Source organism: Hordeum vulgare, chromosome 5H, assembly GCF_904849725.1.
Source record: "Hordeum vulgare subsp. vulgare chromosome 5H, MorexV3_pseudomolecules_assembly, whole genome shotgun sequence".
NCBI classification, from domain to species: Eukaryota; Viridiplantae; Streptophyta; class Magnoliopsida; order Poales; family Poaceae; genus Hordeum; species Hordeum vulgare.
The window spans coordinates 582674003-582689790 of record NC_058522.1 but is presented as its reverse complement, the minus strand read 5'-3'; positions in this window follow the sequence as shown (position 1 = coordinate 582689790).

Here is a 15788-nt window from a genome sequence, read left to right as displayed (position 1 = left end):
CACTATGAATATGTGTAACATCACGATCCAGATTCATCAAGAATAAACCATTCACCAGCGAAGCATGACCATAAAACATATCACTCATATAAATAGAACAACCATTATTCTCTGACTTAAATGAGTAGCCGTCTCGCATTAAGCAAGACCCTGATACAATGTTCATGCTTAAAGCTGGTACTAAATAACAATTATTAAGGTTTAAAACTAATCCCGACGGTAGATGTAGAGGTAGCGTGCCGACGGCGATCACATCGACCTTTGAACCATTCCCGACGCGCATCGTCACCTCGTCCTTGGCCAGTCTCCGCTTATTCCGTAGTTCCTGCTTTGAGTTGCAAATGTGAGCAACAGCACCGGTATCAAATACCCAGGAGCTACTACGAGCGCTGGTAAGGTACACATCAATAACATGTATATCACATATACCTTTAACGTTGCCGGCCTTCTTGTCCAATAAGTATTTGGGGCAGTTCCGCTTCCAGTGACCTTTTCCCTTGCAGTAGAAGCACTCAGTCTTAGGCTTGGGTCCGTTCTTTTTCTTCTTCCCGACATCTGGCTTACCGGGCGCGGCAACAGCTTTGCCGTCTTTCTTGAAGTTCTTCTTACCCCCTGCCTTTCTTGAAACTAGTGGTCTTGTTGACCATCAACACTTGATGCTCCTTCTTGATTTCTACTTCTGCAGACTTGAGCATCGAGTACAACTCGGGAATGGTTTTCTCCATCCCTTGCATGTTGTAGTTAAGCACAAAGCCTTTGTAGCTTGGTGGGAGAGACTGGAGGATTCTGTCAATGATAGCATCATCCGGAAGTTCGACTCCAAGTGAAGTCAGACGACCGTGTAACCCAGACATTTTGAGTATGTGCTCACTGACAGAACTGTTCTCCTCCATCTTACAGCTGAAGAACTTGTCGGAGACTTCATATCTCTCGACACGGGCATGAGCTTGAAAAACTAGCTTCAGCTCTTGGAACATCTCATATGCCCCGTGTTGCTCAAAACGCCTTTGGAGCTCCGTTTCTAAACTGTATAACATGCCACACCTGACCAGAGAGTAGTCATCACTCCGTGCTTGCCAGACATTTAGAACGTCCTGGGCTGCTGCGGGAGCGGGAGGGTCACCTAGCGGCGCATTAAGGACATAAGCCTTTTTAGCTGCTTCAAGGATGAGCTTCAGGTTGCGAACCCAGTCCCCATAGTTGCTACCATCATCTTTCAGCTTGTTTTTCTCTAGGAATGCGTTGAAGTTGAGGTTGACGTTGGACATCTACAATATTTATAAAGACAACTTTTAGACTAAGTTCATGACAATTAAGTTCATTTAATCAAATTAAGTATGAACTCTCACTTAAATCGACATCCCTCTAGTCATCTAAGTGATACATGATCCATGTTGACTAAGCCGTGTCCGATCATCACGTGAGACGGACTAGTCACCATGGTGAGCAACTTCATGCTGATCGTATTCAACCATACGACTCATGTTTGACCTTTCGGTCTCTTGTATTCGAGGTCATGTCTGTACATGCTAACCTCTTCGAGTCAACCTAAGTGTTTCGCGTGTGTAAATCTGGCTTACACCCGTTGTATGCGAACGTTAGAATCTATCACACCCGATCATCACGTGGTGCTTCGAGACAACGAACCTTCGCAACGGTGCACACTTAGGGGAAATACGTTCTCGAAATTTTAAGAGGGATCATCTTATTATGCTACCGTCGTTTTAAGCAATAAGATGTAAAACATGATAAACATCACAATGCAATCATATAGTGACATGATATGGCCATTATCATCTTTGCTCTTTCGATCTCCATTTTCAGGCATCGCATGATCATCATCGTCACCGGCGTGACACCATGATCTCCATCATCATGTTCTCCATCATCGTGTCTCCGTGAAGTCGTCACGCCAACTACTACTATCACTACTACTATGGCTAACCGTTAGCAATGAACTAAAAGTAGTAAGCACATGGCGTTGCATCTCATACAATAAATTAAGACAACTCCTATGGCTCCTGCCGGTTGTCATACTCATCGACATGCAAGTCGTGAAACCTATTACAATAACATGATCATCTCATACATCATACATGCAACATCACAACTTTGGCCATATCACATCACATGTCAAACCCTGCAAAAACAAGTTAGACGTCCACTAATTGTTGTTGCAAGTTTTACGTGGCTGATTTGGGTTTCTAGCAAGAACGCCTTCTTACCTACGTGACAGCCACAACGATGATATGCCAAAGCTATTTACCCTTCATAAGGACCCTTTTCATCAAATCCAATCCGACTAGAGTAGGAGAGACAGACACCCGCTAGCCACCTTTATGCACGATGTGCATGTCTGTCGGTGGAACCATTCTCACGTAAGCGTACGTGTAAGGTCGGTCCGGGCCGCTTCATCCCACAATACCGCCGGAAAAGAATAAGACTAGTAACGGCAAGCAAATTAACAAACCATCGCCCACAACTTTTGTGTTCTACTCGTGCATAGAATCTACGCATAGAAAACCTGGCTCGGATGCCACTGATGGGTAACGTAGCATAAATTCAAAATTTTCCTACGCATGTTCAGATCTTCCTATGGAGAGACCAGCAACGAGAGAGGGGTAAGAGCATCTTCATACCTTTGAAGATCGCTAAGCGGAAGCGTTGCTAGAACGCGGTTGATGGAGTCGTACTCGCAGCGATTCCGATCTAGTGCCGAACAACGGCACCTCCGCGTTCAACACACGTGCAGCCCGGTGACGTCTCCCGCACCTTGATCCAGCAAGGAGGAGGGAGAGGTTGGGAAGAAGACCAGAAACACGACGGCATGGTGTTGGTGGAGAGACGAGGTCTCCCGGCAGGGCTTCGCCAAGCGCCGGCAGAGAGGAGGAGGGAGAGTAGCAGGGCTGCGCCGAGAGAGAGAGATTTTCCCGTGTCTCAAACAGCCCCGAACCTCATCTATATATAGGGGGAGAGGGAGGGGGCGCAGCCTTAGGGTTCCCACCCCTAAGGGGTGCGGCAGCCCTGAGATGGGAGAGGGGTGGCGGCCAAGGCAAGGGGGAGGGGTGGCGCACCCCTCTGGTGGGCCTAAGGCCCACCTAAATTAGGGTTCCCCCTTTCCCCCTTTTTTCTGGTGCCCATGGGCTGGGTGGGGGGCGCACCAGCCCACTTAGGGGCTGGTTCCCTTCCCCACTTAGCCCATCTAGCCTCCCGGGGTCGTTGCCCCCCTTCGGTGGTCCCGGTACGTTACCGGTGATGCCCGAAACACTTCCGGTGTCCGAAACCATCCGTCCTATATATCAATCTTTACCTCTGGACCATTCCGGAGCTCCTCGTGATGTCCGGGATCTCATCCGGGACTCCGAACAAATTTTGGTAATCTCGTATAACAATTCCCTATAACCCTAGCGTCATCGAACCTTAAGTGTGTAGACCCTACGGGTTCGGGAGACAGGCAGACATGACCGAGACACCTCTCTGGCCAATAACCATCAGCAGGGTCTGGATACCCATGGTGGCTCCCACTAGCTCCACGATGATCTCATCGGATGAACCACGATGTCAAGGATTCAATCAATCCCGTACACGATTCCCTTTGTCTGTCGGTATAGAACTTGCCCGAGATTCGATCGTCGGTATACCTATACCTTGTTCAATCTCGTTACCGGTAAGTCTCTTTACTCGTTCCGTAGCACGTCATCGTGTGACTAACTCCTTAGTCACATTGAGCTCATGATGATCTTCTACCGAGTGGGCCCAGAGATACCTCTCCGTCACACGGAGTGACAAATCCCGATCTCGATTCGTGCCAACCCAACAGACACTTTCGGAGGTACCCGTAGTGCACCTTTATAGTCACCCAGTTACGTTGTGACGTTTGATACACCCAAAGCACTCCTACGGTGTCCGGGAGTTGCACAATCTCACGGTCGAAGGAAAAGATACTTGACATTAGAAAAGCATTAGCATACGAACAATACGATCTAGTGCTAGGCTTAGGATTGGGTCTTGTCCACCACATCATTCTCCCAATGATGTGATCCCGTTATCAATGACATCCAATGTCCATGATCAGGAAACCATGATCATCTATTGACTAATGAGCTAGCCAACTAGAGGCTTGCTAGGGACACATTGTGATCTATTCATTCACACATGTATTACTGTTTCCTGTTAATACAATTATAGCATGAACGATAGATGATTATCATGAACAAGGAAATATGATAATAACCATTTTATTATTGCCTCTAGGGCATATTTCCAACAATGAGTTCATTGGCGTGTGACTTTATCAAGCATGGTTCGTTAGATACTCAATGGAAAATATCAACAAATCCCCAGTTTTGGCCTTTCTTTGAGGTACACGCCATCCCTTGGTATGTACTTTAGGAATTTATATCATCCCTTAGTATCACATATAGTAACCATAACTTGTTTAATGCAGAACTGCCTAGGGGCAATAGATGGGACTCATGTTCCCATGACCATAGCATCCAATGAGGATGCTCCATACAGGAATAGAAAGGGGACCCTCTCCCAAAATGTGATGGTCGCCTGTGACTTCGATCTCAACTTTGTTTATGTGTCAGCTGGTTGGGAGGGGTCTGCCTCAGATGTCGGAGTACTGAAATCTGCCATTCAATCTGGTTTTCATGTACCTCCGGGCAAGTACTATTTGGTTGACGGAGGCTACGCAAATACACCATAGTTCCTAGCTCCGTACTGTGGAGTCCGTTATCATCTACAAGATTTTGGTAGAGGTGGTCCTCGTCCAAAGAATCCGAAAGAACTTTTCAATCTAAGGCATGCCCGCCTACGGAACCATATAGAGCGCACGATTGGTGTCTGGAAAATGCGATTTCCTATTTTAAAAGTTGGCACGTGCTACGGCAACAAAAGTCCTTCCCTGGCGCGTAGGAATTCTTCTTATTACTTCTCTGGTTTGCGTCGGTTTTTCCCTTGAAGAGGAAAGGGTGATGCAGCACAGGAGCAGTAAGTATTTCCCTCAGTTTGAGAACCAAGGTATCGATCCAGAAGGAGGGCCTCGTCAAGTCCAAAGTACATGCGTAAACACAAACAAGCTTGCACCCAACACTTCAAAGGGGTTGTCAATCCCTTCAAGATTGTTTGCAAAGTGAGATCTGAAGGCGGAAAGAGCAACGAAGTAAAAAGTGTAAGGCTGAAAATATGGTGTGGAGTAGACCCTGGGGGGCATAGTGTTCACTAGAGGCTTCTCTCATAATAGCAAATATCACGGTGGGTGAACAAATTACTGTCGAGCAATTTATAGAACCGCGTAAAGTCATGACGATATCTAAGGCAATGATCATGCATATAGGCATCACGTCCGAGACAAGTAGACCGATACTTTCTGCATCTACTACTATTACTCCACACATCGACCGCTATCCAGCATGCATCTAGTGTATTGAGTTCATGACGAACAGATTAACGCTTTAAGCAAGATGACATGATGTAGAGGGATAATCTCAAACCAATGATGAAACCCCCATCTTTTTACCCTTGATGGCAACAACACGATGCGTGCCTCGCTACCCCTTCTGTCACTGGGTGAGGTCACCGCACGGTATGAACCCAAAACCAAACACTTCTCCCATTGCAAGAATTATGAACTAGTTGGCCAAACAAAACCCACAACTCGAAGAGAATTACAAGGATATGAAATCATGCATAAGACAGATCAGAAGAAACTCGAATAAGATTCATAGATAATCTGATCATAAATCCACAATTCATCGGATCTCGACAAACACACCGCAAAAGAAGATTACATCGGATAGATCTCCATGAAGATCATGGAGAACTTTGTATTGAAGATCCAAGAGAGAGAAGAAGTCATCTAGTTACTAGCTATGGACCCGTAGGTCTATGGTGAACTACTCACGCATCATCGAAGAGGTCATGGTGTTGATGAAGAAGCCCTCCGTATCCGAATCCCCCCTCCGGCAGGGCACCAGGACGTGCCCCAGATGGGATCTTGCGGAGACAGAAGCTTGCGGCGACGGAAAAGCGATTGCGATCGTCTCTTGATTTTTTTTAGGAATATTTGGGAATATATAGGCGCAAGATCTAGGTCAAGGGACCTCCAGGGGGCCCACAAGCCTGGATGGCGCGGCCCCCTGGCCGCGAGGTGGGGGCTTGTGGGGCCCCTAACGCTCCTCTGGCTTGGCTCCCAAGTTCTCCGATCTTCTTCCGTTCCAAAAAAAATCTTTTCGAGGATTTTCTTCCGTTTGGACTCCGTTTCAAAATCTCCTCTGAAAGGGGTCAAAAGCATGGAAAAAATAGGAACTAGCACTTGGCACTGAGTTAATAAGTTAGTCCCAGAAAATAAATAAAAAACATGCAAAACATCGAGAGTTTGACAAGATAATAGCATGAAACCATTAAAAATCAGGGCCAGTCCTGGGATTTTGGGGGCCGAGGGCGAAACTAGATCTAGGGGCCCTTAAGAGAAACACAAGAAAAATACAAGAACATAGGTAAAATCGTCAACCAAAGGAAAACCAATAATATCTATATTACAAATCTCTTCTTCACTAATATGTCTCATTAAGCTTACCTAATTTCTTTGACCATAATCATCTATAATAAAAACCGATACTTCATCATTTAAATGCTCAAGATCACTCACTTTTGTTATCACACAAGATGTAAATCCCTCACCTCATATGGATTAAAAATTAGTTTATTACTCCACAACAATTTGTTGGGTAACGTAGCATAAATTCAAAATTTTCCTACGCATGTTCAGATCTTCCTATGGAGAGACCAGCAACGAGAGAGGGGAAAGAGCATCTTCATACCTTTGAAGATTGCTAAGCGGAAGCGTTGCTAGAACGCGGTTGATGGAGTCGTACTCGCGGCGATTCCGATCTAGTGCCGAACAACGGCACCTCCGCGTTCAACACACGTGCAGCCCGATGACGTCTCCCGCACCTTGATCCAGCAAGGAGGAGAGAGAGGTTGGGGAAGAAGACCAGCAACACGACGGCGTGGTGTTGGTGGAGAGACGAGGTCTCTCGGCAGGGCTTCACCAAGCGCCGGCAGAGAGGAGGAGGAAGAAGTGCAGGGCTGCGCCGAGGGAGAGGGAAAACCGTGTCCTCCAAAGGCCAAAAGTGTCCACTATATATAGGGGAAGGGGAGAGGGGGTGCCACCCCTAGGGTTTCCACCCTAGGGGGTGCGGCAGCCCTCCCAGATGGGGGGAGTGGGGGCCAGGGCAAGGAGGAGGGGTGGCGCACCCCTCTGGTGGGCCTAAGGCCCACCTTAGTTAGGGTTACCCCCCCTTCCCCTGTTTCTGGTGCACATGGGCTGGGTGGGGGCGCACCAGCCCACTTAGGGGCTGGTTCCCTTCCCCACTTAGCCCATCTAGCCTCCCGGGGTCGTCACCCCCTTTCGGTGGTCCCCCGGGACCACCTCCGGTGGTCCCGGTGGTCCCGGTACGTTACCGGTGATGCCCGAAACACTTCCGGTGTCCGAAACCATCCGTCCTATATATCAATCTTTACCTCCGGACCATTCCGGAGCTCCTCGTGACGTCCGGGATCTCATCCGAGACTCCGAACAACTTTCGGTAATCTCGTATAACAATTCCCTATAACCCTAGCGTCATCGAACCTTAAGTGTGTAGACCCTACGCGTTCGGGAGACAGGCAGACATGACCGAGACACCTCTCTCGCCAATAACCATCAGCGGGGTATGGATACCCATGGTGGCTCCCACTAGCTCCACGATGATCTCATCGGATGAACCACGATGTCAAGGATTCAATCAATCCCGTATACGATTCCCTTTGTCTGTCGGTATAGAACTTGCCCGAGATTCGATCGTCGGTATACCTATACCTTGTTCAATCTCGTTACCGGTAAGTATCTTTACTCGTTCCGTAGCACATCATCGTGTGACCAACTCCTTAGTCACATTGAGCTCATGATGATGTTCTACTGAGTGGGCCCAGAGATACCTCTCCGTCACACGGAGTGACAAATCCCGATCTCGATTCGCGCCAACCCAACAGACACTTTCGGAGGTACCCGTAGTGCACCTTTATAGTCACCCAGTTACGTTGTGACGTTTGATACACCCAAAACACTCCTACGGTATCCGGGAGTTGCACAATCTCACGGTCGAAGGAAAAGATACTTGACATTAGAAAAGCATTAGCATACGAACAATACGATCTAGTGCTAGGCTTAGGATTGGGTCTTGTCCACCACATCATTCTCCCAATGATGTGATCCCGTTATCAATGACATCCAATGTCCATGATCAGGAAACCATGATCATCTATTGACTAACGAGCTAGCCAACTAGAGGCTTGCTAGGGACACATTGTGATCTATTCATTCACACATGTATTACTGTTTCCTGTTAATACAATTATAGCATGAACGATATACGATTATCATGAACAAGGAAATATGATAATAATCATTTTATTATTGCCTCTAGGGCATATTTCCAACAGTCTCCCACTTGCACTAGAGTCAATAATCTAGTTACATTGTGATGTATCGAACACCCATAGCATTATGGTGCTGATCATGTTTTGCTCGTGGAAGAGGTTTAGTCAACGGGTCTGCAATATTCAGATCCGTGTGTACTTTACAAATATCTATCACTCCACTCTGGACATGGTCCTGGATGGAGTTGTAGCGGCGCTTGATGTGCTTCGTCTTCCGGTGAAACCTGGGCTCTTTGGCTATGGCAATGGCTCCAGTGTTATCACAGAAGAGTGTCATAGGACCCGACGCGCTTGGAACCACTCCAAGGTCGGTGATGAGCTCCTTCATCCAAATTCCTTCATGAGCCGCTTCTGAAGCAGCTATGTACTCCGCTTCACATGTAGATGCTGCCACGACTTCTTGCTTCCTGCTGCACCAGCTCACTGCCCCACCATTCAACACATATACGTATCCGGTTTGTGACTTAGAGTCATCCGGATCTGTGTCGAAGCTAGCATCGACGTAACCCTTTACGACGAGCTCTTTGTCACCTCCATAAACGAGAAACATTTCCTTAGTCCTTTTCAGGTACTTAAGGATATTCTTGACCGCTGTCCAGTGTTCCGCACCGGGATTACTTTGGTACCTCCCTACCAAGCTTATAGCAAGGTTTATGTCAGGTCTGGTACACAGCATGGCATACATTAGAGAGCCCACGGCTGAAGCGTAGGGGACATAACTCATCTTCTCTCTATCTGCTGCCGTGGTCGGCGACTGAGTCTTACTCAATCTCATACCTTGCAAAACTGGCAAGAACCCTTTCTTTGAGTTTTCCATATTGAACTTCTTCAATATCTTGTCAAGGTATGTACTTTGCGAAAGACCTATGAGGCGTCTCGATCTATCTCTATAGATCTTGATGCCTAATATGTATGCAACTTCTCCAAGGTCCTTCATTGAAAAACTCTTGTTCAAATAGGCCTTTATGCTCTCCAACATCTCTATACCATTCCCCATCAATAATATGTCATCCACATATAGTACGAGGAAAGCTACAGAGCTCCCACTCACTTTCTTGTACAGACAGGCTTCTCCGTAAACCTGTATGAACCCAAACGCTTTAATCACCTCATTAAAGCGAATGTTCCAACTCCGAGATGCTTGCACCAGCCCATAAATGGAGCGCTGGAGCTTGCACACTTTGTTAGCACCCTTCGGGTCGACAAAACCTTCTGGTTGCATCATATACAACTCTTCCTTAAGGTTCCCGTTAAGGAACGCTGTTTTGACGTCCATTTGCCAAATTTCATAATCATAAAAGGCGGCAATTGCTAACATGATTCGGACTGCTTTCAGCTTCGCTACGGGAGAGAAAGTCTCATCGTAGTCAACTCCTTGAATTTGTCGAAAACCCTTTGCGACAAGTCGAGCTTTGTAAACGGTTACATTACCGTTTGCATCAGTCTTCTTCTTGAAGATCCATTTATTTTCTATGGCTCGCCGGTCATCGGGCAAGTCCACCAAAGTCCATACTTTGTTCTCATACATGGATCCTATCTCGGATTTCATGGCCTCAAGCCATTTGTTGGAATCCGGGCCCGCCATCGCTTCTTCATAGTTCGAAGGTTCACCGTTGTCTAACAACATGATTTCCATCACAGGGTTGCCGTACCACTCTGGTGCGGAGCGTACCCTCGTGGATCTTCGCGGTTCAGTAGTAACTTGATCCGAAGCTTCATGATCATCATCATTAACTTCCTCTTCAGTCGGTGTAGGCACCACAGGAACAACTTCTTGCGTTGCGCTACTTTCCTGTTCGAGAGGGGGTGTAATTACCTCATCAAGTTCTACCTTCCTCCCACTTACTTCTTTCGAGAGAAACTCTTTCTCTAGAAAGGATCCGTTCTTGGCAACAAAGGTTTTACCTTCGGATCTAAGATAGAAGGTATACCCAATAGTTTCCTTAGGGTATCCTATGAATACGCATTTCTCCGCTTTGGGTTCGAACTTTTCTGGTTGAAGTTTCTTCACATAAGCATCGCAGCCCCAAACTTTAAGAAACGACAACTTAGGTTTCTTGCCAAACCACAGTTCATACGGTGTCGTCTCAACGGATTTAGACGGTGCCCTATTTAAAGTGAATGTTGTAGTTTCTAATGCGTATCCCCAAAATGATAGCGGTAAGTCGGTGAGAGACATCATAGATCGTACCATATCTAATAAAGTGCGATTACGACGTTCAGACACTCCGTTGCGCTGCGGTGTACCAGGCGGCGTTAGTTGTGAAACGATTCCACATTTCCTTAGGTGTGTGCCAAACTCGTGACTCAAATATTCTCCTCCACGATCAGATCGTAGACATTTAATTTTTCTGTCACGTTGATTCTCAACCTCACTCTGAAATTCCTTGAACTTTTCAAACGTCTCAGATTTGTGCTTTATCAAGTAGATATACCCATACCTACTCAAATCATCGGTGAGAGTGAGAACATAACGATAACCACCGCGAGCTTCAACGTTCATTGGACCACACACATCAGTATGTATTATTTCCAATAAGTCGGTTGCTCTCTCCATTATTACTGAGAATGGAGTCTTAGTCATCTTGCCCATGAGGCACGGTTCGCATGTGTCAAATGATTCAAAGTCAAGAGACTCTAGCAGTCCATCAGTATGGAGCTTCTTCATGCGCTTAACGCCGATATGACCAAGGCGGCAGTGCCACAAGTATGTGGGACTATCATTATCAACTTTGCATCTTTTGGTACTCACACTATGAATATGTGTAACATCACGATCGAGATTCATCAAGAATAAACCATTCACCAGCGGAGCATGACCATAAAACATATCACTCATGTAAATAGAACAACCATTATTCTATGACTTAAATGAGTAGCCGTCTCGCATTAAGCAAGACCCTGATACAATGTTCATGCTTAAAGCTGGTACTAAATAACAATTATTAAGGTTCAAAACTAATCCCGACGGTAGATGTAGAGGTAGCGTGCCGACGGCGATCACATCGACCTTTGAACCATTCTCGACGCGCATCGTCACCTCGTCCTTGGCCAGTCTCCGCTTATTCCGCAGTTCCTGCTTTGAGTTGCAAATGTGAGCAACAGCACCGGTATCAAATACCCAGGAGCTACTACGAGCGCTGGTAAGGTATACATCAATAACATGTATATCACATATACCTTTAACGTTGTCGGCCTTCTTGTCCGCTAAGTATTTGCGGCAGTTCCGCTTCCAGTGACCTTTTCCCTTGCAGTAGAAGCACTCAGTCTTAGGCTTGGGTCCGTTCTTTTTCTTCTTCCCGGCATTTGGCTTACCGGGCGCGGCAACAGCTTTGCTGTCTTTCTTGAAGTTCTTCTTACCCCTGCCTTTCTTGAAACTAGTGGTCTTGTTGACCATCAACACTTGATGCTCCTTCTTGATTTCTACTTCTGCAGACTTGAGCATTGAGTACAACTCGGGAATGGTTTTCTCCATCCCTTGCATGTTGTAGTTAAGCACAAAGCCTTTGTAGCTTGGTGGGAGAGACTGGAGGATTCTGTCAATGATAGCATCATCCGGAAGTTCGACTCCAAGTGAAGTCAGACGACCGTGTAACCCACACATTTTGAGTATGTGCTCACTGACAGAACTATTCTCCTCCATCTTACAGCTGAAGAACTTGTCGGAGACTTCATATCTCTCGGCACGGGCATGAGCTTGAAAAACTAGCTTCAGCTCTTGGAACATCTCATATGCCCCGTGTTGCTCAAAACGTCTTTGGAGCCCCGTTTCTAAACTGTATAACATGCCACACCTGACTAGAGAGTAGTCATCACTCCGCGCTTGCCAGACGTTTAGAATGTCCTGGGCTGCTGCGGGAGCGGGAGGGTCACCTAGCGGCGCATTAAGGACATAAGCCTTTTTAGCTGCTTCAAGGATGAGCTTCAGGTTGCGACCCCAGTCCGCATAGTTGCTACCATCATCTTTCAGCTTGTTTTTCTCTAGGAATGCGTTGAAGTTGAGGTTGACGTTGGACATCTACAATATTTATAAAGACAACTTTTAGACTAAGTTCATGATAATTAAGTTCATTTAATCAAATTAAGTATGAACTCCCACTTAAATCGACATCCCTCTAGTCATCTAAGTGATACATGATCCATGTTGACTAACCCGTGTCCGATCATCACGTGAGACGGACTAGTCACCATGGTGAGCAACTTCATGCTGATCGTATTCAACCATACGACTCATGTTCGACCTTTCGGTCTCTTGTATTCGAGGTCATGTCTGTACATGCTAAGCTCGTCGAGTCAACCTAAGTGTTCCGCGTGTGTAAATCTGGCTTACACCCATTGTATGCGAACGTTAGAATCTATCACACCCGATCATCACGTGGTGCTTCGAGACAACGAACCTTCGCAATGGTGCACACTTAGGGGAATACGTTCTCGAAATTTTAAGAGGGATCATCTTATTATGCTACCGACGTTTTAAGCAATAAGATGTGAAACATCATAAACATCACAATGCAATCATATAGTGACATGATATGGCCATTATCATCTTTGCTCATTCGATTTCCATCTTCAGGCATCGCATGATCATCATCGTCACCGGCGTGACACCATGATCTCCATCATCATGATCTCCATCATCGTGTCTCCGTGAAGTCGTCACGCCAACTACTACTATCACTACTACTATAGCTAACCGTTAGCAATGAAGTAAACGTAGTAAGCACATGGCGTTGCATCTCATATAATAAATTAAGACAACTCCTATGGCTCCTGCCGGTTGTCATACTCATCGACATGCAAGTCGTGAAACCTATTACAATAACATGATCATCTCATACATCATACATGCAACATCACAACTTTGGCCATATCACATCACATGTCAAACCCTGCAAAAACAAGTTAGACGTCCTCTAATTGTTGTTGCAAGTTTTACATGGCTGATTTGGGTTTCTAGCAAGAACGCCTTCTTACCTACGTGACAGCCACAACGATGATATGCCAAAGCTATTTACCCTTCATAAGGACCCTTTTCATCAAATCCAATCCAACTAGAGTAGGAGAGACAGACACCTGCTAGCCACCTTTATGCACGATGTGCATGTCTGTCGGTGGAACCAGTCTCACGTAAGCGTACGTGTAAGGTCAGTCCGGGCCGCTTCATCCCACAATACCGCCGGAAAAGAATAAGACTAGTAACGGCAAGCAAATTGACAAACCATCGCCCACAACTTTTGTGTTCTACTCGTGCATAGAATCTACGCATAGAAAACCTGGCTCGGATGCCACTGATGGGTAACGTAGCATAAATTCAACACACGTGCAGCCCGGTGACGTCTCCCGCACCTTGATCCAGCAAGGAGGAGGGAGAGGTTGGGGAAGAAGACCAGCAACACGACGGCGTGGTGTTGGTGGAGAGACGAGGTCTCCCGGCAGGGCTTCGCCAAGCGCCGGCACAGAGGAGGAGGAAGAAGTGCAGGGTTGCGCCGAGGGAGAGGGAAAATCGTGTCCTCCAAAGGCCAAAAGTGCCCACTATATATAGGGGAAGGGGAGAGGGGGTGCCACCCCTAGGGTTCCCACCCTAGGGGGTGCGGCAGCCCTCCCAGATGGGGGGAGTGGCGGCCAGGGCAAGGAGGAGGGGTGGCGCACCCCTCTGGTGGGCCTAAGGCCCACCTTAGTTAGGGTTCCCCCCTTCCCTTTTTTCTGGTGCACATGGGCTGGGTGGGGGGCGCACCAGCCCACTTAGGGGCTGGTTCCCTTCCCTATTTAGCCCATCTAGCCTCCCGGGGTCGTCACCCCCTTTCGGTGGTCCCTCGGGACCACCTCCGGTGGTCCCGGTACGTTACCGGTGATGCCCGAAACACTTCCGGTGTCCGAAACTATCCGTCCTATATATCAATCTTTACCTCCGGACCATTCCGGAGCTCCTCGTGACGTCCGGGATCTCATCCGGGACTCCGAACAACTTTCGGTAATCTCGTATAACAATTCCCTATAACCCTAGCGTCATCGAACCTTAAGTGTGTAGACCCTACGGGTTCGGGAGACAGGCAGACATGACCGAGACACCTCTCTGGCCAATAACCATCAGCGGGGTCTGGATACCCATGGTGGCTCCCACTAGCTCCACGATGATCTCATCGGATGAACCACGATGTCAAGGATTCAATCAATCCCGTATACGATTCCCTTTGTCTGTCGGTATAGAATTTGCCCGAGATTCGATCGTCGGTATACCTATACCTTGTTCAATCTCGTTACCGGTAAGTCTCTTTACTCGTTCCGTAGCATGTCATCGTGTGACCAACTCCTTAGTCACATTGAGCTCATGATGATGTTCTACTGAGTGGGCCCAGAGATACCTCTCCGTCACACGGAGTGACAAATCCCGATCTCGATTCGCGCCAACCCAAGAGACACTTTCGGAGGTACCCGTAGTGCACCTTTATAGTCACCCAGTTACGTTGTGACGTTTGATACACCCAAAGCACTCCTACGGTATCCGGGAGTTGCACAATCTCACGGTCGAAGGAAAAGATACTTGACATTAGAAAAGCATTAGCATACGAACAATACGATCTAGTGCTAGGCTTAGGATTGGGTCTTGTCCACCACATCATTCTCCCAATGATGTGATCCCGTTATCAATGACATCCAATGTCCATGATCAGGAAACCATGATCATCTATTGACTAACGAGCTAGCCAACTAGAGGCTTGCTAGGGACACATTGTGATCTATTCATTCACACATGTATTACTGTTTCCTGTTAATACAATTATAGCATGAACGATAGACGATTATCATGAACAAGGAAATATGATAATAATCATTTTATTATTGCCTCTAGGGCATATTTCCAACACAATTATCAACATGTCGCCAAACAAAAATAATTGATAAACCCAATCATCTATGCATAAACAGTATCTAATAAATAGATTATAAGTGGCCAGTTGCAACAATGAAGAGGCAATGTTGATGATAATTTTATATTTTTTAATCAATCATCATGATAAAATCTCATACTGAATAGATTATACCTATATAAATAAATATCATAGACATACCTTCTTTCTTTGTAATTTTGTAGTAGCGGATTTCATCTCCGAGGAGTCAGTATAATCAGCATGTGAGGTAGTGATTTGTTATCTCTAGCAGTATGTTCCTCCTACGACTCAGGCCTACTCTCACTCGAGGCACCACCATGCACACACAAGAGATGAATATCAATCGTCGAGGCAGCGCCATGGACGCACAAGAGATGAATATCAATCGTCGAGGCAGCGCCATGGATGCAC